Source organism: Crocodylus siamensis, chromosome 3, assembly GCF_052110815.1.
Source record: "Crocodylus siamensis isolate JL-2025a chromosome 3, ASM5211081v1, whole genome shotgun sequence".
In the NCBI taxonomy this organism is placed as follows: Eukaryota; Metazoa; Chordata; order Crocodylia; family Crocodylidae; genus Crocodylus; species Crocodylus siamensis.
In genome coordinates this window covers 13,952,395-13,979,203 of record NC_143397.1, presented here as the reverse complement: position 1 = coordinate 13,979,203, position 26,809 = coordinate 13,952,395, and the positions used below count along the sequence as shown (strand labels likewise).

Below are 26,809 nucleotides of genomic sequence, written 5' to 3'. Positions count from 1 at the left end.
AAATTGCAGGAGTTAATTTGAACAACTGCACTGCAAGCTGGAGGAGGAGCTTCTTTCCTCTACAGTATCTAAGGCCCAATGTATGGGTGGTTAGGTGGGAATACATTATAATAGAATTGCAAGCCATGGTGCAACCTGGCTTCACTGCGTCAGAGAGGGAGTGGATATGGCTCTGCGCTGCACTATGCTGGACTGCTCTGAAATGAACTTGTGCTTCTTTTGACCTCGGCACTGAGGACTGTGAATGGTGTCAGGTACCCAGACTATTGCGTCCTGCCATGGCCAGGCCAGAGCTGTTTCTTGGTGTAGATCAGTCTCTTTGATCCAGAATAGAGCCTTTCGCCTGTAGTAAGTAGGGACTGCGATGCATAAACACTTGCAGGCCATAAACACCATGGAGAAAGAGCTGTAGAGTGAAGTGGGAGTGGGGGGAAGCAGGCTTTCTGATCAGGAACAGCTGCTTTGAGACCCATGATAACGGGCAGGACTTTTTTTTGGCAAGGTAACTGGTGGCACAGCCGGGAGACAGCGAGCACTCAGCAGATCAGTCCTCGGCAGAGCTCCTTCTCCTATGCCTGAAGGCCCATCCCCACCCCTGCAGCTCTCCCTGCTCAGCCACCAGGGATGCAAGCTCTGCCACCGCCTCTCTGCATGACCTTGGTCAAGTCCCATTACCCCTGGCCTAATCTGTCAAATGGGCATAAAGGACCCCCCCCCCCCGCGCAATTTGCCTGGGGATCAAGGGGCACAGAGGAAGACTCTTCCTCGAGGCTTCCAAGCACAGATACTCCTGCGCAGGCGCAACCCCCCTTGGAGTACGCGGAGAACTCCATTTCCCAGCAGGCGCCGGGGGCGGGAGAAGCGTCCCTCAGTGCGGGGTGGGCGGGGCGCGTGACGCTAAGAGCCAGGCCCCGCCTCCGGCCGGCGGAGGGACGCAGGGGCGGGGCCGAAGCGGGCGACGTGGAAAGATGGAGGCGGCCTGAGCGCGGGGGCGTGGAGGCGCGCGCCGGGCACCCGAACCCCCCCCTCCCCTCCGTGGGTCCAGGTGAGGCCGCGCCTCTGCGGCCGGGGGAGCGGCCGTTGGAGCCCCCTTCGGGGGGGGGGGAGGGGCGTGGCGTGGCGTGGCGTGGCGTGGCGCAGCGCAGGTGCCCAACGGCCGCTCCCCCCGCTCAGGAGCGGGGCTGTGGCTGCGCCAGGTGGGGGGTCCTCAGCGATTGGCCTTAGCCTTGGCCACCAGGGGAGCGGCCCCCTGTCCTCACTGGGTGTGAAACCGGCAAGATGTGGTGTCGGGCCCCCAGGGTCATGCGCCCGCCCGCATGGTGCCCTGACTTGGGGAAACGTGGAAATGTGCCTTCCACGCATCTGCCTGGGGCTGCCATATTGGCTCAGCACTGTGGACGGGGAGAGCTCCCTGAGTGGGGATCAAACACGCTGCCCCGGTGGCGTTTTCTTTTAAAAGGAGTTGCTCTGGAAACTGAACCGCCAGGGAAGGGGAGATCGTGGCGTCTGGGAGCGGTTACCGCTGTGCTCATCTGTGCCGGTGGCGGGTTTTGGTTTGCTTGGTGGGGTTCATAGGCTGGTTGCCGCAAGGCGCCAGGAGAATAGCTGCTCGGAAATATCCCTTGAGCCTCGCTGCTGTCTCCCAGTGGGCTGAGTCAAGAGCAGGATCTGTACTAGAGGTGTGTGTATTTATTCAGTGTCCCTCGAGACAGCTGTTTCTAATTGCACCTCCGCTGAAATAGTGTGACCAGCAGTTTTTGTGTATTTGGCACAGCCAAGGGACCTTACTATGCTCTGTAATTACAAAACAAACAAGTAATTGTCACTTGGATTTCCTAGTGTCTGTCACTTCCTAGTTTCTGTACCTAGTTGGTGTTCCTGATTCATGGGAGTGTAGGGCCCTGTTAAATTTCAAGGCATCTTTTTTAATTAAGGATATCATACTTTATATCTTATCTTGGACGGACGTTCCTCAGGCCAAGAGCAAGCGTGTTTTCTTTCTTAGGTTTACTTGCTGTGTCAAGTAGAGTGAGGTTTTGACGTGACTTCCTGGTTTCTTTTACTGCAGCTAGCATGGGAAAACGTGCTAGATGTAAGCTGTGACACTAATCCCTTCAAGTATTTGTAGGTATAAGCAGGTTGTTCAGTATTTCCAGTGTGTGTTTTAGGAACAGAGGGCTAGAGGAAACTCCCTGGGTCATCAAATCCAGTCCATTGCTTGAATAGGCAAGGGTGCAATGTAATTCCTTTTGTGAAGTTATCACCTTGTCCTAATACCAGTTAGGTTTCTTTCTCCCTACTTCTCTTCAAGTATCTTTTCCTCTACTTCTCTTCAAGTATCTTAAAACCTTTGTTGTATTTTAGGTCTTGAGGAACAATTTTTCTTCAACTCTTTCAGAATTGCAGTTGGTTGAAGTCTTCTTGAGCAGAGACTTGAGGGTGCGCGCTGCTTCCAGTCGGTGTGGGAAGCACAGGAGTAGCCTTAGGTATGTGGAAACCTTTCGTTGTGATCACACAATCGCTTGGGAATGCGTTAGTCTGTTTCCCTCTCTCCCCCCTGTAGATCTGGGACTGGAAGTAGGAGAAACTTGCTGTCTCACCTTGATTTTGTTTTCCAAGGGTGGGGAGAAAAGCAAATATTTGTGGAAACTTTCGGTTAAGTGCTGACATGTTTGACTGAGGCTGTTGGGCTAGTTAATGTGTTTTATTTAGCCAGTAGTTGATGCTCAGCATATCACGATTTAATGTAGTATAGGAAATTGCTAAAGTTAAAATGCTTTGGTAGGCAAAATGAGCATCTGTGCATATGCTCTGGGGTGGAGGGGGGGCCACTTTAATTAGAACAGCTTCAAGAGCTACTCTCATTAAAGCACCTTCAGCATCATGTGTATTCAGTGTCCTGCGCTTCAGAGTGGCGGTGGGGGCACTTGAACTACAGCTTGTTTGACAAGCTGTAGTTCAAGTACCCCGTTGCCATTTTGGAGTGCAGGGATGCTGATTAGATGTCGCAGAGGCTTCTGGAGTGTGTTAATTAACACACTCCAGCAAAATCAAGCCTGCTCCAATGCGTGCTAACTAGCATGTGTTAGAGTAGACATCTGGCACGTGTATAGGTGCCCACTAGTAGTAACTGTGCATAGCAGTAAAATCTTTTTTTATTTGCAAAATCTCTCCATGTTAATATGCTGATGAACAAGAGAGAGACTTGCAAATTCATTTTGAGGCATCAGGAAAGTTTTATATTTCTGTTTGGTTTATAGCAAGGACAATAACATACCATGTAATGTCTTGTGGTTTTTTTTTTTTTTCCTCTCTTCAGATTCTTGATATTTAGTGACTGATAGACTGTTACCAAAAAGGCTGGCCAAAATGATTGTGGTTATTTTTCAAAATGTCACTATTCAAAATAGGGAATTCTATTGTGTCTTGCAGTAATTAAACTGATAGGCAATTTATTTCCAGTTAGAGCAGGTGTTGGGAACGGCTGATTTAGAAGATATAGATGAGGTATAATGCAAGGTAATTTAAGTGTAATGTAAATAAAAACTCAAATTGGACTACTTCTGTTTGCAGTATACAGTTCTGTATAGGGTATGGATGTCTAGGTGTGCAAAGCAGTTGAATTAGTGATATCCAGCTCTTTTAGAGGCTGCATAGCATTCACTTGTGGTTCTAGCATAGACACCAAGATAATTACATAAAAGTTGTGCTACACCAAAAAGTTGTCAGTTTTCAAAAATGAAGGAACACCTAAGAATCTTTTCCATACTTAAAAGGCACTGTGAATGCTGTGGTTGAGATTTCCTTTGTAAAAAGGGCACTGTGCCCATTAGTCAGGTTCTCTGCAAATTGAAATACGTATACTTATAGCTTTTGAATTAAAGGGCACCTCTTCCATGAAGAGTTTGCCGCTGGCTGTATGTTTATCTGCAAAGATAGTTCGTGGCTTGGCAGCACTAGCAATGTACCTCACTGCCAATTTTAAGCTTAATTACAATTTAGATACTGATAAGTTATGTTATATAATTGGCTTCTAGGTACATGTGTTTAGTAGATGTAGAAACAGATGGACAAAGTTGTGCTGGGATTTTTCTTCCGGTCGAAACCAAATGCTCTGATGCTAAGGAGCGTTTCTAACAATAATAATTGTAATAGATTTCCGGTAAATGTATAGTGTTGTATGAAATGTATAGTTCATACTGATGACTTTCTCAGCTACCAACTAGAAATATACAGTAAAGAGACAGTAGTACTAATGTTTGAGTGGGTGTATGATATTTCAAAATGGTAAAGTCAGCCCTTGTTTTAGGGTGGGTAGGTGGGTTGTGTATGTGTGTGTGTGTCTTTAGAATCCACATTTCCCTGAGTTTCTCCTCTAAAAGTTCCAGATTTGTTCTTTTTCTTCTAACACCTCCCATAATGTTTTTCAAATGTAACTCTCAGTGGTAAGAGCAAAAAAATCTTTCAGATAAAAATCTATCAAATCAGAAGAGCAGACAAGTACCCAGATTTTCACTATTTGAGTGGTGACGCACGCTCTTTGGATGCTCTAATCTACTCCCATTGTGATGGTTGGGATTCTGCCACTACTGTGTAGAGCAGGCTTATCATGTTCAAGCACACGTGTAGAATGTGTATGGACTTCCATCCAATGTCATCTTCTTCTACTGCACTGGAATGTTGTTTGACTAACTGAACTGTAATGATCCTGGATAAGACTTCACTTCAGCAGTATTTTCTTGTTGGTTTTCACTGATTTGGTCCACAAGTGTGACACTTGGTTCTGAGGTTCAGATGACAAATAATCTTGTCTTTTTCTTCTTAGTTTTCTGATACTGGGTATATTTCTAAAAGACATGCCATTAGCAGCTCAGCAAGAAGTTCATGTGCTTGAACAGTGGTTCTCAACCTTTTTGGACTTGGGACACCCCTCCATTACTTTTGTGAAATGAGCAGCACCCCATTTAAAAAAATAATGCTTACCACCTTCCAGGGAGGCCAGGTAGGAATGAGTCTGAGTCTATACATATCTGCTTATATCTCCACATGTGACTTATTTTTTCACATTTCATGGCATCCTTCAAAAGATCATGTGGTACACCCTGGCTAAAAATCACTGTGCTTGATGAAGTAGTTACTCTGTAAAATTCAATGGTCCACCGGGCTACCTGGTAATGCTCTTTTCTGGCATTAAAATCTATAAGTTTGTGAACATTTTAAAACTTTCAGACTTTAAGTGTTGCTTAAGTAATGCATCGCAGGGGAACTGGAGTGGGAACGAGGCAATGACAAATTGACAAACCTCTGATGTCCCTGAAATGTGTAGTGGACTGTATATTTCTTATTAGTTGAAGACTTGTTTTTGTGAATGAGTCTGACTAAGAGCAATTCACTACTCTCTCCACCTGTCTAGTCTCTTTTAGATATAGGAATGCAGGTGAAGTTTGCCTAAGTCAGTCCCTCATAAGAGAGTACCATCTCCCTTCTTACCAGAAGCAAGGTAGTGGTTTCCATTTTCTCACCACCAAAGGTTTTTCAAGAGATGTAAAATAGTACAGTGCACATATAATATAAGTTTTTCAGTAAGCCTTATCTTTTCCCCTCAGCTGTAAAAATAAGTATAAAATGTTATATTATACACACATCTCCCCTGCCATTCCTCCCCTTCCCCCCAAGAGGAGAGAGAAGACAAACCATGCAAGACAGATGTTAATCATGTCGTTTGAAGTGCTAGTGGAAGGTTCTCTGCTACCACAATAATAAGAACCTGCATAGAGTCAAATTTCTAATTGTAGTTTATCAAACTAATAGTATGTATTCGGTAGCATAGGCTGCTCTGAGTACATTTGTTGTCCAAACCTCAAGTCCCGGTCTGTCTTTGTCAAGGGATGGGATGGTTTAGTCAGAGATGCTCCTACCTTGAGCCGGAAGCTGAACAAGATGACCTTGTGAGGTCCTTTCCAGCCCCACTTGCCTATAAGCCTAACTGCTATAATGTAACTCTTTGGATGTTACAGTTACAAAGGAGCTTTTTTAGCTGGCAGTACTTAGTGAGATCAAACACATCAGGTTCTCTTCATTTTCCCCTTCTTTTACTCTTAATGCCCTTCTTTCCCAACCCCCGCAATGTGGGGAAAGGGTGGGAAATTTTTTTTTTGCTTTCAGTGTCTGTTGGATCCAGCTGCTTATTAGCTGAACAGTTTAACTAAAGCGAGTTGCCTGATGTCACCAGTTTTAGTCATGTTGTGAACAAGACTGGAAGCATATATGAAACAAGCTGATCTCAGTTCAGTATTTAACAGCAGCAGGGTTTCCTCTATATTTCTTTATGATAATGTCCAGATGATTCTCTTGTTTATCCTGCTGCCCTACTTATTCTGAAGAGTATTTAAATATTTCCTGTTTTCTGAATATTGTTCATAGTCACTTTTCTCATTTGGGGCTTCTCTGCTTCTTGCTCAGCACATACCTATCAGTGTCCTAAATGAAGGAGACTATAGTGTGTTACTAAGGTAGCACTGGGGAAATTGCTTAGTTTCTGCCCGCACAGCTTAGTCACATACTAAACATGGGTTTAATTAGTTTGGCATCTATTTTCTGGATTTTTACATACTTTAGCAAAGTTAAGGTTAAACCAAGTATAAGAGAAGAAAGGGTGCTTGAACAGATTGCTCCAGTAGAGATGCTACCAATACACATGTTGTGGCCTGCCTTTTTCCTGCTCAATTTTTTTCGCTACTCAGCTACTACTCAAACAGCACTCTTGTAGGAAGATTTTGAAAATTCTACCTCTCAGTAGTTCTAGAAAATTTAGCTTTGCAGGTGGGGAGTGAGCTGAATTCTGCAGAATTCCATTCATATCTAGTCCCAGACCTGAAATAATTGTGAAATTGATATAATCTCTGTAGAGTTAGGTTTTTTGACTGTCTGCACTTAACCTGATGCTGATTTGATTCAGCCTTTGCAGGTTAGTCTAAACTGCAGAGGTTTAGCTGAGAAACAACTGGACAGACATTTACTTTTGGTTCAGGAAATGCAGCCATATATCTGCAGTGGCTTAGGCCAAAAGCTGGGGGGCACTAGAGCACAGTTCTTTGGCATGTAGCCAGCATGGGCTGTAGGTTTGCTTCCTCTTCCTGGTGTGTCTGAGGTCTCTGGGATTTGTAGTCCAGAATCACACCAGAAGGACTCTGCAAAGTTGTTTATCACTTCCTCTTCCTGCTTATAGGTGCCTTTGGGGTTTGTAGTTCATGGTCTCAGCCAGCAGTAAGTTTTTAATGGGGCAGGGCAGCTCTGTACTGGGGGGGGTAGGGGAAGGGGAAGTTTAACCGTCTTCCCTGGCCCCAGACCCCAGATGGGGTTGGCTTGGCAGGGCAGCCCCTGCCTCTCTCCTTGCCCCCCCCCCAAAAAAAACAAAACCAAAAAACAACCCCCCCCCCCAAAACAAACAAACAAACAAACCCCTTCTCTGCTGGAGCAGACAGCCCAGGGCTGGAAAGCATGCTGAGGTGCTGGAGGATTTTGGTTTAACTTGAACCAGGAAGCGGCCTGGGACAGAAGTTCCATAAGCCGGTTTGACCCATATCAGTTAAGTCTGATACTAGATTCAACCAGGTTTATCTTAAACCAGTTTTAGCCATTTTGAAACCTGTTTATGTACACTGAAGTTCTGTTCTGTTACAGGTTTAAGCCAGTTTTTTGAGGACTTAGCTTGGTTTATGTGTAACTTCTATCTGTAGCCCAAGAGACTGCATCAGTTTTTTTAGCTGGTGCTCTTATCCTTTGCCTCCTTCTTTTGGACTGAAGCTAGCAAAGTTAGTCATTTTCACTGCTGTTCAGGACCTTCTGAGTAGCTATGCATCTAGCATGGATCATGTTATTGCCACTTACTGCTTGATTTACACCCTGCCAGAAGAGGCCAGTGCTAGAGAATTTATTGGGGAGGAAGCAAGGTGTATCCATTAGGCCACTGCTGTATTCTGATATAGGTTGCTCATTAAGACTCCCTTCTGTTGTTCAGCCTATGGGGATTTATCTGATTTCTGTGTACAAAGAGTGATCTAAATGTAAGATGAAATAAAAGTTTTTTTAACTCAACCACGGCAGCACCAAGAGGTAGCTGAGTACTAGTTTGATAGGTCCTTTCTTATATGTTGTAACTCTGACAGTCTTGCCTGCATCTCTTCCTTAAGATGTTGAGCTCTTCAGAATAAGAACCAGTACCCAGTGGATGCTACCATAAACAAACATTTAAATAAAATGTCTTCTGCAGTAGTGAAGGGGGCCCTGACCCAGGCAGCAGCTATGAAATTTGGGAGTAAGTGTGAAATGAAGAAGGGGCGGGGAGAGGGTGGACATAGAACAGCTAGCCAGGTCTGAGAGATGATGACCTAAATAGGGTACGCAGATTAGCCCTCTCTTAGGGATCCTGGTACCTAGGATGGGCAGGGGGCTTAAAAAATACACTTTATACAAAGAGCATTTGCCTTTCCCAGAAGTCTTTCATATCTTCATCTCACTAAGATATGGTAGTAATTTTTCTTTTCTTTTTTTTTAAGGCCTTGACAAGTACTACAGATGTGACGGGGTGCTGGGGAGCACAGATACCAAGTAGGGTGGTAATGACTTACCAGGCAGCTGTCACACACAGGGCAGCTTCCAGTTGCTGTCACTTTGGGCAGTTGTGATTGTGTGGTTGCGGCAGCAGCAGTTTCCTCTGCCCCTGTTATCCGCATCTAGGTTGGCATTCAGGGCCACTATTCTGGGTGCCCTGCCTTAGTTACACCACTGTTACGTAGTACTTAAAGAGCAGGGGAGGAAAATTCCAAATCCTTACAGGGAAATAGTAAAGTGAGCAAAAACTATGCAGCTTTCTACATAGTTAACCAACATATTTATTCCTAGTTTATTTTCATATGGGATGCACTTAGCCAGCTTTGACTTCTCAAGGACTTATTTAGAAGTGACTATATCATATTAACATAATGTTTATGGAGGCAAAGCGAAGGTAATAGTTTGATTGCATTTTATGACCAGCCAGCAATAAGTCATGGTCAGAGTATTTTGATTTCTTAACACTTCTATTTAAAAAACAAAGATTGTGCTAAAAGTAACAGTATTGTCTCCTATTTTTTAAGCAGCAGGATTCAAATATTGCCTTTAGCTACAGTGTCTGATTGCAGAGTTTGTTGGCACTGTACAGGTATCTATTCTGCATCTTCATCTTAGATACAGATAACTCTTTCACAATTTGACATCTTATATGATGAAACTGGCAGTAAAAGAAACAATTGTTTTCAACACACATTATTTTATCATTTAAACTCTAATGTAGGTCAAGACAGTATAGGCAACAAAATGGTCTGTGTTGATAGCAGTGAAAATGTGAACCACTGTAGTATAACACTAAAAGAATAAGGTTGGTAGTTTTGCAGTAAAATCTAATTTTGATTAAATAAAAATACGATTAGTCAAAAAATGATATGGTTAAATTTATACTGAAAATCTTAATAAAGATCTGACAACAAAGTAAAAAGTCTTTGCTATATCTTAGATCTGCTAATGAATGAAAATATTGAACTTCCCTATAACTGAAAGGTATACTTGATGTTAAGAGATAACATGAAAGTAATGTTTATCTCAGAAGTTGATCCATCGGTCCACTTAGATGTTTGCAAAGACTCAACATCCAATTTTTTTGTTCATCTCTTCGGTAGTCAAAATCAGATGCTTCTAATACAGGACCAAAGATAGGAGAGATGGATAGTATTTAAATGCTAGCTTAAGTGCAGAGCTGGTCAGAAACCAGTTTAAACATAGCAAAATGTATGCCTCTAAATTTGTGCAAAACAGAGATGGATTTCCAAAAACGCTGATGAAAGGTTACTCTTAAAACCTAAAATGCTGTGTTGACCCCCAGCGATAAAAAAGTGAACGTTTTTACTTTATCCAGAGTTTCCTTGCTCTAACACAGTTGTCTCCCTACCTCCTTGACAAGATTAAGTTGTAGGTGTAAAAGAAATTATTTTGTTTAGTACAAGGAGACTTCCAGCTCAGGCAGGTGTTGAGGTGAAAGGGGCAAGATCTAAGGGGCAGATTTTCTCAGGGTGCTCATGAAGCATAGGATTAGCTTCTGCCAAAGCATTAGCTGCACAGGTGAAATGGGGATAATTCTCTGGAGACCCGTTGATTTAATATCAGTGGAAGCAGAACCAGGAACAAGAAAATAGAGACAGTTCATACAGAAGGAAGCAGTAGACTGTACAGGGTTACAGCATTTCATTGCTTTTCTATGACAATGTTTCTGCTTGCCATATAGATAAGAGTCTCCTCTGCATGAGCATACCAAACTCAGGACTGAAAAAAGCTTGGCATTTATCTGGTGCAGTGTTTCTCAACTTTTTTGCCATAGTGTGCCACACTTGCAGGTCTCAGTATGCTACGTGGACTGAGCCCATACAATTTACTTCCATTTAAAAACATTTTAAGGGGATGTCACATGGGCTGCAGCAGTGTGCCGATTGGGCCTCAGGTTGAGAATCACTGGTGGGTTGAGAATCACTGATCTGGAGTATGCACTTGCCTGAGTTCAATAGACCTAATGCTTGCTAAGTACACAGTGTTATGGAATTAGCCCTGAAACTATTAGAAAGCCTTGAAAATGATGGAAACTAATCAGTTTCACAGTTATTAAAAGCCCTAAAAATGAGGGGCAATGTGCAGCTGCTTAACTCCCATTATTTTCAAAGCCTCTAATTGCGGGGCTGAAATGGACTTTCAGATGCCTGGAATTAGTCAGTGCTGATACACCAGCCTGGAAGCACCGAGGACTTAATAAACATTGTTTATACTATGCTTTCCTTCATTTCAAGGCTTCTAATAGTACCCTTTGACAGTTGCTTTACTCTTTCTGTACAGTTAATCAGAATGCTGTTAGATTACAAAGCAGACAGGGGGACCGAAAGATGCTGCATACTTAGGGCACAAACAAATTTACACTTGGAGCAGTTTCAAATGAAGGGTTGAGGGGGATTGCAGCTGCTTGGAGCAGGCAGCCGCTGTGATGTTGTAACAGGTACACATGCACAAGCTTGAGTAAGCACATGTAGCAAAGCTGCTCTGGCTTGTTTCATCCAGAGTTCAAGTAGGAGCAGTTTGCTACATCTGTAACTCTTCCCAGTTTGTGCCCAAGAGCGTAAGTTGCTGTGCTGTCCTGATCAGCAGCTCCCACTCTCCTGCTCTAGATGGACATTTGTGCCCTTAAGTGGTTTAGGGTGGCATTTAACTGATGCTTTGTTATAGTTTGAGCCCTAAACAACAAATTGAGACTGGCCTTGCATTTTGCAGTTAACTGAATCATGCCCTTACTTGGTATGCGTGAAGATAGAATACATTGTAGGTGTGCAGACTTGATTTGTGTTGATGCTGCTGGCTTGTGCTAGACAAACCTATGAAGGGCAGGGGGTTGTAGTGGAGATTCCTGGTTTTTTAGCCTTGCTAATGGTGCTAGAACTCATCTGAAGATACACTGGGTAGGGTGGTGCAGTGTACAAGTCTGCCATGTTCAGCAAGGCCGCATGTGACACGGTGTGATTGAGGAGAACCATGATCATGTTTTTGAAAAGGTAGTGGCACTGAGTGCCGGCTCTGGAGGATTTATTTAGCAATGAGAGGCCATAGATCTGTGAATTCTGTACTATTGATGGCAATTGGTTTTCCCTGCTTGCTGTGCCTGGGACTGAGCAGAAAGCAGCTAGAACCTGTGTAGTTAGAGATAAACTGAAGCCCTGAATTGCACAGTTTTGTTGCTGAAAGTTAAAGTGATCTTGTTGAAGTTTTGCAGGATCAGGATCCCATTCTCTCGAAAACTGCTCTCTGTCTTTTGAGTTTGAAGCTTAGAGAGCTGGTGGCCTGTGTACTGTGCAGGGTACTCCAGTTAAATTGTTGCAAGTTTGGCTGCAAATGCTTTAGTAAAGATGTTACTGTTTTGGTTTGTTTTTTTGAATGGAAATAAAGTTTTTAATAAGCTATTGTAGAGATTCCGGTCCTAAAATCCAGAGCAGAGAAGAATCAGCAGCTAAAATTTGTGGATAATGAAATAGGTTACATATCTGTGTGGTGGGCTGTTCTGATCACCCAAGAAGAAATGTCCCTGCCCCTGAAGAATTTGCAATCATAACTTTTAGATATGATGTGTTGTGCGAGGGACTAAGAAGGGACTGAGATGAAGAAATACAAGAGATACAGAAGTTGTTTAATTCAGGCTTGTACCTCTTTTGGTTCATTTTAAAATATCTTGTTAATTGTCTTATTTCCTGTGGGCAGAGAGAAACAGTAAGAACCCTCCAGATCTGCTTGTGTCAGAATGGCAGAAGCATTCCCTGTTTGTGGTTGGGGCTTGAAAAAAAAATTGTGGTGAGCAGTGGCAGTAGATTGATGGAGCAGCGGGTCTAGGTTGCTCTAAGCTGTGCCGGTTGAACAGATAACCAACTGAACTGACATTCAGTGTTTAATTGTAAAAGGCAAGGGGAGGCCTGCACTGACCCAGGCCAGTCGGCAGGGGGTGCTAGAGTACATCTCCTAGCCTTCTGGCTATTGCCAGCATGGCTGAGTGTCCCCAGTCCCCTGCTTCCCCCCAACAGGGGGGTTGAGGAACCCCCTGTGTGGGTGCTGGCCCAGCTTCGGGGAGCTGCCTCTTGGGAGGTTTTCCCAGCCTGGGTTCTCTAGCCCAGGCAACCCTGGGGACCTGAGGGGGATTCCCACTCTCTCCCTTCCCAGCTGTTGATCGCTTCAGCCGCTGCCACAGGAGGGAGAAGGAGTCCTCCCGGACAGGTGCCTGACCCTGCAGCCCAGCATGGGGCATCATGGAGCCCCTGCCTTGGGGGGCTTCCCCACACCCCAGCCCAGGGGAGCCCCAAGGAGCTGGGGGGAGTTCTTCCCAATCCCACCCCCTTGCCTTAGCTGCTGGAGTCTCAGGGAGAGGCCAAGGAGCAGAGCGAAATTCCTCTGCTCCCCCTGCATTAGTTCCGCCTCAGATTCACCGCAGCTAAGGCAAAACTGGCTGCAGAGGAGCAGAAGAATTTCCCTCCATTCCCTGAAGCTGCCTGAGACTTGCAGGGGCTAAGGCAAGGTTTGGGAGGGGAAGAATTCCCGCAGCTCCCTGGGGTTGGGGGGCCTTGGGCTAGGGTGGGGGAAGCACCCCCCCACCCAAGGCAGGGGCTCCCCAGTGTTCTTGTGTTGGGCTGCGGGGGTGGGCAGCTTGCTGGGAGGACTTTTTCTTTGGCAGCCCTGAAGTGATCAGTAGCTGGAAAGGGGGAGGGGAGAGGGCTAAAAAGCCCCTACCACAGGTGCTTTCCCTCCCCCCATGTGGTGTGTAGGCAGTGGCTGGGGGACCAGAGGGTCTGGTCCCCTGCCACCTGTCCCTGTGGGCTAATAGACACAGGCAGGAAGCAGGCTAAGAACTGCTGGCATGAAGCAGTCCCTGCTGCACTGGAGCAGGTAGCATTGCCCAGGGCTGCAAAGCATCCTGGGATGTTGGGGGACTGTGAGTTAACTTGAACCAGGATCGTGGATAGAAGTTCCATAAACAGGTTTGACTTAAATCAGTTAAGTCTGATACTACATCCAACCAGGTTTATCTTAAACCAGTTTTGGTCATTTTGAAAGTGGTTTATATGCACTGAACTAATGTTATAGGTTTAAACTAGTTTCCAATCACTTAAACAGGTTTATGTGTAACTTCCATCCCAAGTCTGGGAGTCAGTTGTATGCCTTCCAGGGTCCAAGACCCAGCTCCCTAGTTTGGGAATCAGGAAGTTCTAATAACTGTGGATCCAGTGGATGTTCCCAGCACTTCCAGGATCTCTCCTGTTGAGCTGGGTACCCAACCATGGGTTACAGCCAGTATTTTCAGGGATTTGGGTCTTACCAGCTCCTTGCAATTTTAGGTGCTCTCCCCTGAGTTGTATCCCAGCACCACAGTCACTGGAGGCTCACCAGGCAGGCTATACCAGGGCTGGGGACCTGGAGCTTCAAGGATCCTTTGCTCAGACATACTAGATAAGTTGTCCCAGGCTGGGGACCTTGGAACTGTATCTTGGGTTCTGTCAGAAGTATAATCAATTAGAGATACTTAGGCTGAAACATGTGAGGCTGAAGGTACCAGCACTTTCTGAGCATACTTGTATGTATGTAAAGAGACTAGATTGACTGTCTAGGTAGGGACTGTTAAACTTTAAAAACAAGAAGCTAGAATTTGATACACTTGACACCCTGAGACCAGTTAATTTATATTCTGATGTTATAGACTGGTACACACAACTATTAGCCTGTCTAGCTGAAGTCAGTCAAACTAACCTGTTTATAAGACGAGAGCCTCATCTTAAACTGTGTAAATACTTAACAGTAAAGCCCTTATCCTAATCTAGGCCTCTAGGTACTCCTGCAATATGAATAAGTGAAAAAGAATTAAAGAAGTGGATGACTTAGGATCATAGAAAAGTAAGGCTGAAAGGGGCCTCACAAGGTCATCTAGTCCAACTCCAAGCTCAAGGCAGGATCATCCTTGACTGAACAGATCCAGCCAAGCGTCTGTCTAACTTCCTCTGTCCAGCAATGGAGAGTTCAGAAGTTCTCTACGTGGTCTATTTCAATGTTTGACTGCTGCCATAGTCAAAAAGTTTCTCCTCAAAAAGTTCTCCAATCTAAATTTCCCCATTTGAAACTTTGGGACACTTTTCCCTACGGCCACACTGAAAAGGCCATTTCACATGATTTGCAGTGACACTCTTGTTAATACAACCCAGTATACTGTTGTCTTTTTTTTGCAACAAAAGTACACTGTTGGCTCATAATAAGCTTTTGCTCTATTATAACCTCAGGTCCTTCTCTGCAGTTCTGCAGCCTAGGCAGTCATTCCCCAGCCTATATTTGTGCGTGCAATAATTTGTCCTTGTTGAATCTCATCTGGTTGATTGCAGACTGCTTTTTCCAGTCTTATCCAGGTCATCCTGGATTCTGACCCTGCCCTCCTGAGCAATTCTACCCAGTTGTCACCTGCAAATTTGCTAAGTGTGCACTCAATTCCATTGTCCAAATTATTAATTAAAATGTTGAACAATACTAGAGCCAGGACAGATGCCCAGAGAACCTCACTTGATCCCAACCAATTTTTGAGCTATTGAGCACGATGATCCAGCCAGTTATGTACCCACCTTTTAGTTAGGGGTCTGTTGAAATCATGGCAAAGTAGCGGCTCCTTTAATCTTGCTCATTTCACTGTGTACCTCCCATTCCCCTGATTGGTGGAGGGGCCCTGGCAGCCCTGCTACTTGTTGCTGGTTAGCCAGGAGGCAAAAACCGTGGCTTTTGCCTCAAGGGAGACAAGGTCTAATGGTTGCAAACTGCTGGAACACCATTTTAGGCTGGGTATAATTTTAGGCTGGAAAGATTTCTTTACCATCCAAGTCTCCAGAGTCTGGAATAGACTCCCCCTAGAAGTGGTGCAAGCACCTTCTCTGGATACCTTTAAGACACACTTGGATGCTTATCTTGCTGGGGTGATCTGACTCCAGCTGACTTCCTGCCTCTTGGCAGAGGGCTGGATCCAGTGATCTTGCAAGGTTCCCTCCAGCCGTAATGTCTATGACATCTATGAAAGATTAAAGGAGCTGCTGCAGAGTGCACGTCCACTGCAATTTTGGTAGGTCCCTACTTATAGTTATTTCATGTAGTCTGTATTTTCTTAGTTTGTTAATCAGACTGCTACGAGTGACAGTGTCAAAAGTCTTGCTTCATCCACTGCTTTATCCCTGTCTACACAGCATGTCACCAGGCAATCAGGTTGGTCAGACCATGTGAGTAAGATAGTGTGACAGTAAACCTAACTGTTTAAGCACAATATCAAATGATCTTCTGGGCCTTCGGCTACTCAGGAAATTCTTTGCATTTTCAGTGTGCCAGTGACTATATGGAGAGGTTTGCATTAGGGTTACACGATCATAAAATGATCCTAGTAAGTGAAAAATGATTGCTCATTAACTTTTTAATGTCTGGATTAAGTATGTTCCATGACATACAGTTATCAGAGGCTAGGGACAGGTGTTGCGTGTTTTCCCCTGGATAACTTGCAACTGTATTTATCCCAGAACAAACATGTCCCAGAATTGACCTGTACACACATCACCCTTCTAATCGGGGGTTTAAGGAATGGCTGAATGTAGTGCCACTTTTCTGCTGTTGATTCAGTGATGCATTTGTGGGATAGCTGTACTTTGCAACATCCTGGGATAAACATTTGCTTCCTTGTATCTAGGAATTTTAAAAAAAAGATTTATCCCAAGACAACAGGCATGGTAATCTGTGTGATTGCACTCTGTCTCTGGATAAAATGGATTTGTCTCTGGATAAATGCAGTATCTGTTTGCAGCCAGGCTGCAGATATTCTCAGTGAATCAGCTGTGAAGTTCTACTTTCAGCTTAATTAGCACAGTATTGCCAAAGTCAGGTTAAAGGTACATTTTATAGGCTAATTGAATCAGAGATGCATACGCTTTTGTGAGTGTGGCAGAGCACAGTTGGGGTGCTTGCCGCGTGGCAGGGGCTGCAGTAGTCTGGGTCAAAGCCAGCAGAGAAGGCAGCCATGTCAAGCCCCTGAATGTCATTCTAAGGGGACAGGTATGTGGTGGAGCACCTTTGGGGTACTTGCCACTTGAGGGCTTTCACAGGCTCTGAGGAGAGCCTGGTTTGGAGGAGCAGCAGGGGAAACCTTTCTTGGGAACTATTTTAAGGGGAAGGTGTGTGGCAGGGCACTGTTGGTGCCTGACACTTTAAGTGTGGAGCCAAGCAGCCAGCAGGTGCTTGATTGCGGTGGCCATTTTAGATCTCTGGCCACCTATATAAAGAGAGCAGTTTGCTGCTGGCAGGCCAGGCAGTAACATCGCCTGGCTGTAAGGCTGAATGCAACACCCTGGAGGTAAGGGCAGGAGCTGTAGGGGATGGTTTGGAGGCCCCTGGTCCTGAGCATGACCTAAAACTTCACCCTGTGGGGAGTGAGTGGCCTGGTAGAGCTCTCAGTGATATGGGAGGCCCCAGGAAATGCCAGGCTAGTTACCACCCCAGTGAAAGGTGGGTTAGGGGTGCCTTAACCTCAACCCTCATCTTTGGGAGGGTCATGTAACTTTGGAGGTAGTTGGGGCCAGGCACAGCTGTGGTCACCTGAGCCTGTGGGGTGCAAGACCCCAAGGAGCAAGAGTTGGGGCCAGGCATGGCTGCAGCCACCTGAGCCCACTGGGGAGGGAAGCCTGTGGCCCCAGTGAGGGGGGCAGAGATGAGAAAACCCAGTGAGGGGAGGCCAAGGGATGTCTTTGGATGCCTGAGGCCGCAGTTTGGGCCAAAGGCCAAGTAAGGGGGCTTAGTCTGTGAGAGAGGGGTGAGTCCTGACCCTGGTAAGCCCTCCATTGCTGGGAGGCTGAGTGTGGGCCGAAAGTAAGAGTTATAATAGAGCACAATGACCTTCTGCCCTTGTGGGGAGTGAGAGAGTCCCTGTGAGACCCTGAATTCAGGCTAACATGGTCTACCTCTTGCTGCCCTGTATTGCTTAAGTTTCTCTTATTTGCTCATTTTTGCAGTCAATTTATCTGTTTGGTTTGAAAGGAAAACATCAGGAATTTGATTCAGTGTGGCATCCTGTAAGCTTCAGAAGTTAACAAAACATTTCTTATACGTAAGTGAATGTCTTGAAATTAAGCATTTTAACTGAAACCGGCACTTACCTTACTTGGGGCCACTTCTTTTTGTGTGCCAGTGAGACTTCTTAATGTAATAGTATTGCCTATGGACTGCTATTATGAGTGTGTTCCTGTTGCACTAGATTAGGGGTTTTCAACCTTTTTTTTAATAACTTGTAGGGAAACGTTTAATTGTGTGTTTCTTATATGAGAAATACAGAATTTTAGTAACTAATGTGTCACAGGCCAGCTGGGCACTGTGAGTGTATCAATTTTATCACAGGCTAGCTGGGCTGTTTGATTCAGTTTCAGATCGAGGAGGCAAAGTTGGGAGTGAAGGCAAATTTATTATAGCTTACACACACAACAGTTAACAGAAAGATAAACGTGATAAGCAGATAATGCCGTATTAAAGAGCTAATAGTAAATAATAATAACAGATAGATCAGTTCTGTCGCAGGCCAACTGGGCACTGTTAGGGTATTAGCCACTGGGCTGTTCAAAACAACAGACAGACAGACATGGGTTGGCAACTTATCGATAGCCCCTCAATGCCAAGTACACATCAAGTGATTCCAGCAAAGTCAGGTATCCCTGATCGACGCTGTCAGAGGGATTACTGGGGAGGGTCCCTTGATCAGGATCTGATCCTCGCTCAAACCGGGGATCTGGGGTTTGGACGTGGAACAGAAATGACCATTCTGTTCCCTCCTTCCTGCTGATTATCTGAAGCACGCACTTTTTATACTTAGTTTTATACTTAGTTTTATGCTAATATGTTGGCTTTAGAGCCACTCGCAATGTTACCCTATGGGATTGAAAGGTGTTAAAATTATCATAAAAGGTTACTACCCAGACTCGGGTTTATCCAATAAGCAAATTATGATGCAGCACCTTTAGGTTTGAAATTGACATTGCTCTACCTAACCCCCCCTTTTAGGTTTCATTTGAATATGCTTTCTTGGGATATGTTTTCTTGGAATGTGTTGGGTGTGCCAGGCAGTTGGACCCAGTTTTATCATCAAGGTTGAACCCCGAGCAAAAAACTGTTAAGTCTCCTAATCTCGCAGCTACAGCTTTGCCTATGGGGTCCAGTCAGTTCCGTGAACAGTTAATTTATCATTTTGGTTAAAATTATGACAGATAAGTTATTTGCAGGTTACAAACTTACAAGCTTTATATTAACTAATATTACCTGTTTAGGCAAAATACCAAATACCTCCAAGAAGCACATATTTATTGCTTATTATTATTCTGGCCGCCACACTAATGCTAAAAAAGAATTGTGGAAAGGCTACTGAACCTCATGCTTCGGGTTTAAAGCGATTCCTAACATGTAGAGCTTAGGATGAGACTTAATGGTGGGGACACCCTGCTTCATATCTCCCAAGTGTCTGGCCACTGCTGGACTGGATGGATTTCAGACCTGATACAATGGTACTTTAAGGATGGGTGATGTGATAGCAGAAGGCATCTTGAATACTAACTCCTTACTCCTGAAGGGAAAAGCATGAAATAATATGTTTGTGTGCATGTTATTTTTGTCTCAAAATTGAAGGTTAGAATGCTGTTATTAATCTCAGTGTCTTGCTAATGATATCATATTATTATTGTATTTTCTTCTTGAAACATAAAGAAAGAACAGTAATTGTAATTTTGTAAGGAAACACTGAATTTTGCTTCTGCAGTTAATCATGCATCCACTCCAAGTCTCTGGAGAAGCTACTCTAAAATTCTGTCAGGAATCTATGAGTATGCTTGGCACTAGCTTGAGTGAAGGAAATTTGCCTGCTTGTTTCGTGAACATCTTTTTTTTTTTTTACAGTTGAAAGAACTTACTGTATTGATCATTCTTTAGTGATTTTGAAACAGCACTCTAACAGTGAGGTCTCCTCTTAAAAAATATTGTCCTGGCAATGATTAGAGAAATTCATGGGGAAGAGGAGACTAAACACAATAAAAACGTCACTATGTTATGTGACTTGTCCTATTTAAGATAGTGGCTAGCTCTTCCTATCACTTAAGCAGTGATTCTAACCAAAGTGTGACTGGTTCTTTTGAAGGGTGCTGTGAGGTGTGAAGAGATGAGTAAGGTGTTAGGAGATGGGGTAGTGCAGCTAAACTAAGCAGGTAAGCACAAGCTCAGGCTTGTCCCTGCCTGGATGATCCCCTCCACTCCCAGTGCCAGGCCCCTCTGTGAGGAGGTAACCACTGTGATACATAAATTAGTTTTTGAAATTAGGTGCCACCCAATTCACAAAAGTAATGGAGGGGTGTCTTGGGTCCAGAAACATTGAGAACTACTAATCTAAACCATTACCCTGTCACTACCAAACCAGCATGCAGTGTTTTTCATCACAGAACCTCTTAATTTGCAGGCTGACCAAGCAGTTTACAAACTTAAAACTAATGCACTTATTGTATGCAGGAACCATCTTACTACCTTAAGTTGCAGGCTCCTCTGAAGCAGAACAAAACAGCTGGGTAATGGTACACCTTGTACCTGTTGCTTTCAGTAGCAGCAACACTATAATGCAAGTAGAGAAGTACTTACCCACTTGGGACCAAAGGTGTGTGAATCATGAGCTTGGCGTGATGAGGCCTTTAGGTATAGTGAGCAAAAATAGATAATTGGTGTGTAACTTGTAGCCGTAAACTAGCTTTAAACAATGAAATAAGGCTGTTATAATAAATTGCACACATGCACAGAACAGGCATATTTTTTAAGACTGGAAATTCTCAGGAAAAGTAAAAACATTAGCCATTCCAAAGTTCCAACCACATTTTAACCACCCTTCCAGGAGCAATGGGCTGATGTTAATGTGACACTAATGTTACGTTCTTTACTTTTAGCACACCTTTTTAACCATTAAATGTGTGTGCCCTGAAATATGCAGGCTGAGCAACTAAACCAGGCATGGTGTTATACATATAAAACTTGTTACATAAAGCAGTGGTCTCCAAAGTGGGGTGTGTGCAAGATGATCCATTGGGGTGTGGGAAGAAAATATTAGAACTTCTATTTATATTTATTTTTTATCTCTATATATTGTACATAATACATTAGTACAGTAGTAAATGCATATAATTTATAAATAAATAAATATACTTGTATTGGGGGGGTGTGGTCAAAAATTTTTTACTGATAGGGGTGCGCGATCAAAAAAGTTTGGAGACCACTGACATAGAAGGTAAGTAAGGAGCATTGTTAGGAGCCTTAGAGGGCTGGAGATGGCCATTGTGCATGCTGTTCTGACTGTCAATGGTTTCAGGGCTTTCCATAGTTTGTGAGACTTGATTATGGAACAGGCATTATTCTTTGCATCTTATTTCTCTTTCATCTTCCAATTTGCTTTTATAATGTTTATCTTTGTGCTTCATTCAAGTATCGTCTCTTCACTGGCTACCCTCTGTGCGCTGCTGTGAACTTATTAATATTTCTGTGGCAAAACCTATTGAAATACAGGAATCTGAGGTTGGTAGTGTATGTTACATAATAGTTTGGGGTAGGAGTTGAAAAATAATACATTCTTTTGAAAGTTCATGGAGAACATACAATATAGTGACCCACAACTCAATTCACCTAAGGCACTTGCATATTTGCTGGTCAAAAAAAATGGGATTATTAATGGCAGACATTGTACTTTTTTACATCCTGTCTGAAAGATGGCGCCTCCTCTAGCACAGAGCCCTGTGAACATATGATGGGCATTTATTTAGTATTGTGTCAAAAGAGAGAGGGCTGGCTGCAGGAAAGGACACTGGCAATCCAGTATTACCTACCCATCGGTATTTCTTGGTATCTTTGCTAAAATATGAGGCCCCATCAGACTCCACCCAAAATGAGCAGTTTGGAATTTCAGTTGGAAGTTTGCAGGCCCATGTTACTTTGAAGTACTTCTACAGCTCTCAAAATGATTGACCACAAGATGAACATGAGCCTCCAATGCGATGCTGCGGCTAGTAAAGCGACCAAAATGCTGGCGTGCATCCATAGATGCTTCTCGAGCAAATCCCGGGACGTCATTCTCCCCTTGTACTCGGCCTTAGTGAGGCCGCAGCTGGAGTACTGCGTCCAGTTTTGGGCTCCACAATTCAAAAAGGATGTGGAGAAGCTTGAGAGAGAGAGTCCAGAGGAGAGCCACGCGCATGATCAGAGGTCAGGAAAACAGATCTTACGATGACAGGCTGAGCGCCATGGGACTCTTTAGCCTGGAAAAGCGCAGGCTCAGGGGTGATCTGATGGCCACCTACAAGTTTATCAGGGGTGACCACCAGGATCTGGGGGAACATCTGTTCACCAGAGCGCCCCATGGAATGACGAGGTCGAACAGTCACAAACTCCTGCAAGACCGTTTCAGGCTGGACATAAGGAAGAATTTCTTTACTGTGCGAGCCCCCAAGGTCTGGAACAGTCTGCCAGCGGAGGTGGTTCAAGTGCCTACATTGAACACCTTCAAGAGTAAATTGGATGCTTATCTTGCTGGGATCCTATGACCCCAGGTGACTTCCTGCCCTTTGGGCAGGGGGCTGGACTCGATGATCTCCCGAGGTCCCTTCCAGCCCTAATGTCTATGAAATCTATGAAATCTATGATGTGAATTCTTTATTGACTGACTGATGAAGTTAAGTTTTAATTTCAAGGCTTTGTGGCTAGGAACAGACAGTACACATAAAGTGATCAGAAACTGGTTTAAACCTGTAACAGAACAGAGGTTCACTGCACATAAACCAGTTTGAAAATGACTGAAACTGGTTTGAGATGAACCTGGTTGAATGTAGTATCAGACTTAACTGATTTGGTTTATGCAATTGTCTGTCCCAGACTCCTTGCTGGTTTAACTTAAACCAGACTCCTCCAGCATCCTGGCTTGCTCTCTGGGCTAGGTGGGGCTCTCTGCTCCGCAGCAGGGCTAGCTCCTTCTCTCTGCTCCCTGGCTGCAGGTCTGGCAGAGACTTGGAGGCACAGAGCATCTGCCTGGATTCTCCCTGTTAAACAGGGATTATTCTCCCATCCCCTCTGCCTTACACAGACACCTCAGCGTTAGGTAGCGGATGCTGGCTACGGTTTGTGCTGTGGCATGCAACAGTGTGAGCTTGGGGTTTTTTTGAGTTAATCAACAGCTCAGTTGGCAATGTCCCTCTTTCCATCTTCGTTTAAGAAGAGTTTGAATTAATTTGAAAGGCTATTTGTTTTCTGATGGGATGATAAATGCTGATAACAGAGCTTGATAAATGCTGTGTTATCAAGGAGGGGGGGAACCCCTTCCCAATCTTGGGGTCTGGCCACGCCTCCTTAGCTCAGGCCTGTAAAGATTGAATCAGTTCAGGCTCAGGCTTTTTGAATATCTGTTCCTAGCCTGTATGTTTCCTTTTTAATCCAGCCATTGTCTTTTAAACCTCAGCAGAACTTGGTAAATTTTTTACTTCTTGAGAGGTCTATAGCAGAGCGCTAGCTCTTCCATAGTTAATGCCATGAACTTCTTTCTATTAATGGCATGCCTATGCCGCAACAGGGCTGATGACACTAAATTTTGGGAAAGAGTCTCTACACTTGAGGATAGGTTGGTGATTCAGGCCAACCTCGATAGGCTTGCAAGGTGGGCAGATGAAAACCTGGTGGTATTCAATATAGAGAAATACAAGGTGCTCTGTGTCAGGAATAAAAACCTGCATCACACTTATAGGCTTGGCTGTGTTACACCTGCTAGCACCATGACCGAAAGGGACTTGAGGGTCATGATTGACCACAAGTTGAATATGAGCCACGAATGCAATACTGCAGCTGGCAAAGTAACAAAACTCTGGCTTGCATCTACCAATGCATCTTGAGCAAGACCCAGGATGTCATCCTCCTGCTGTACTTGGCCTTGGAGTACTGCATCCAATTCTGAGCTCCGCAATTTAGGAAGGATGTGGAGAAGCTTGAAAGAGTCCAGAGGAGAGCCATGCACATGATCAGAGGGGAAGAGAACAGGCTTTATGAAGAGAGGCTTTGAGCTATGGGACTCTTCAGCCTGGAGAAGCACAGGCTCAGGGGTGACTTGGTGGCAGCCTGTAAGTACATAAGGGGTGTGCATCCAGATCTGGGGGAACACCTGTTCACCAGAGCACCCCAGGGGATGACAAGGTCCAGTGGTCACAAACTCCTGCAAGACTGTTTTGGGCTGGACATAAAGAAAAACTTCTTTATTGTCCAAGCCCCAAGGCCTGAAACAAACTCCCCTCAGAGGTGGTGCAAGCACCTACTCTGGACACCTTCAAGAAGCACTTGTTGGGATCCTTTGCTGGGGTCCTTTGACCCTAAATGACTTCTTGCCCTCTTGGGCAGGGGGCTGGACCCGATGGTCTTATGAGGTCCCTTCCACCCCTAATGTCTATGAAACAGGGGCATGACCTAGTTTGGGTGTTCCCAGTGCCCCAACACTCATGTTTCAAATCCAGCAATACACTGGAGAGGCTGCCCTGAGGCATCCCTCTGTGGCTTCTCAGGCACGCCAGAGCCCAGTCCCAAACACCCACAGAGGAATTCCCTGGAGCAGCTTCACCAGACTACTTTCGGGCTTAGAATGAATAGGACTTGATTGTGAATGATCTTGCTGGGGCTCGCTGCTGCCACAGTGTAAACCAGGGGTGAGCAAGATTCAGCCCACGGGTTGGTTCTGGCCTACTGGGGGATTTTGTCCAGCCCACGGCAGCTCCCTTGGCATGGGGGTAGCTGGGAATGTGGCACACGTGGCCGGTCCTGCCATCCCTGTGTATGCAGCAGAACTGGAGCAGCCCATTTCCCTGTAGCCCCAGCAGCGGTGGCTCCTTTTAGCTGGTATTGTCACCAGACCCAGCCCTGCTGTCCAGGCATCTGAGCCACAGCTGGGCTGGGGCCGAGCCTTGGTTCTGTGGGGAGTGGATTGTAGCTCTTCCCTGGCCCTGCACTGGCACTGCCCTGTCTCCACAGGGTCTCTGTGGAGACTGGTTGGGAGCTGCACAGACAGGGTGCCTGGTGGGGCAGCTGGGATGGGGCCATGGGTGGGCAGGGAGCTGAATCTGGCGCTGGTGGGGTGGTGACCGGGTGCAGCCAAGGCAGAGCTGTGATTTCATTCCCTGCAGGGCCCTGCCTATGGAACTAGCGCCCATTGCAGGGGCATGTGGGCAGTGGATTGCAGCTCTGTTCCAGCCCCCATGCTGTCACCGTGCTGTGGCCCTGGCCTCTCCCACCCATCCTGCTCCTGAGCACAGCCCCTCACCTGCCTGTGGCCCCATCCCATATAGGGAGTTTTGGTAAGCTGTTGTAGGGAGAGAGTGGTAGCGCTAACCCAGCCCACAACAGCTCAGCAAAATTCCCTTTGTGGCCTGCGGACCCAAATACTTGCCTACCATTAGGTGTCAACAGTGCTCCAAAATACACCTGTTTGCTCAAACATGCTGATATGTGGTGTGACCCAAGGGAGAGCAGAGCAAGGCTGGTGATTCTAACTTTCGGTTTCTTGAGAAAGGGGTTCCTGAGAAAACAGCCTTTAAGGACTGTGGTTTCTGACAGATTGTCCAGATTTTTGTGGAGCTGTGGCTCAGACTGGCTCTGATGGTTCCCAAAAAGGTGTCCAACTTTTCTTATCCCCTTCAGGAAGCCTTATTGAGTATAGCCATCAAAAAGTTATGTTTTCTCCAGATAGGAGCCTTGGGTACCTGCTTGTGCCAAACACATACTGTTATATATGTGCAGACTGACTGAGTAGGAGTTTCCAGCCAGCTAGTCTTCCTCTGACCTAGGTAGCTCAGGATCATACTGTGTTCATTGAACTTGAATTACACCTTGGTATTGTAAGTTTGAAACTTAACCTTAGCTGAAGTGGGAGAGTCATGATGCTGCAGTTGGGCCTTTATTATGAGGAAATGGAATTTAAGTAAGGTACATAATCTAAGATGCTCAAATTAATTACTTTTTTTAAACTCAAGTTTGCACATGTTAACCTTGCTTCTGGGTGATGGATCTGTGCACAGGAGTTTGGACTGTTTTCTCCAGCAGGGTCTATTAAGGGTTGTGCACATGCCCTCTGCCTTCTTGTTCCCTCTTCTGTAAGTATAGAGCTGAAGCTGAGCCAATCTCATGGCAGAACCTTGACTTCCAGGTGTGAAGGCATATCCTTCTTGCAGTGGGAATGATGCATGTCTACTGTTTAGGGCTTTTGTGTCTTACAAGAAATGCTGAGAAAGAAAAGAGAATCTGTATTAAACTTCATAATGGAAGAATTCATGATTGTGGCTTTGGATTCCCAGGGGCTTTGTAGAGCGACTGTATCATCATCTTTCAGATTACATACTGAGAGGTAGGAGAGGTAACCTTGAGACTCCAGAGAACAAAGAGAATTCACTCTTTTGCTTAGTTTCCTGCAAGAAGACTAAATCACTTGTGTAGGCATTGCGAGAACAATTAGCTGGTCCTGCTATGTGTGGGAGAAAGAGCTTGTCTTTGGTCACAACCTAATGCTGAAACTACCTTTATCTTTGGAACTGGTAGCTAGGATTAAACCATTGGTCAGCACCAAGGCCAGTGTAGCTCCAGCGGACTTTTAGTAGGTCTGTGTGAAGCAGCTCGTATTCACTTTTGGATTCAGATTCGGCCGATTTTGGTACAGGGATTTGATTTGGTGATTTGAATCATTGTCCTGAATCAATTTAGCCAAATCTGATTTGGAGGTATGGCTGCTGCTGAATTGGCCAAATCTCTGAATCAAGCTGCCCTGCTTGGCCCCATCCTCCTGGCTCTTTTTTAATAGCTCCGTACTCATCAGCTCCTGTCCGGCTGGGTGAGGTGGAGGGGTGATCCCCAGTGCCCCCCCACTGCCCTGCCCTGTGTGGGAGGGCTCTGCCACGAGCCCCCAGAAGCCCTGATGGCTGCTGCAGTAGCCAGTGGGTGTGGGACTTTTTTTAAAGAGCCAGGATGCTGGGGCCAGATGGGGCAGCCATTGATGGGGCTGGGAAAGCAGGCGGGGGATGGGGGCTTGTGGCAGAGCCCCCCCATGCAGTGGGGGGTAGTGGGGATCGCTCCCTTGCCTAGCAGGAGCCAGTGAGTACGGGGCTTTTTC

At 45.2% G+C, this 26,809-nt stretch overlaps 1 protein-coding gene across 3 annotated transcripts in view; it reads left to right on the top strand.

Annotated features, from left to right (window-relative positions):
* The first annotated feature begins 926 nt into the window (after nt 1-926).
* DYM (dymeclin) overlaps nt 927-26,809 on the top strand; it is a 370,073-nt gene continuing 344,190 nt past the window's right edge. The window contains exons 1-2 of one of the 3 annotated variants that reach the window (XM_090037772.1): nt 946-1,045; nt 2,399-2,486. The gene's annotated coding sequence lies outside the window, so the exon portion shown is untranslated. Of the gene's footprint in view, nt 1,046-2,388; nt 2,487-26,809 lie in introns of those variants that run through there. The other 2 variants (XM_090037771.1, XM_090037773.1) reach the window with 2 other exon arrangements.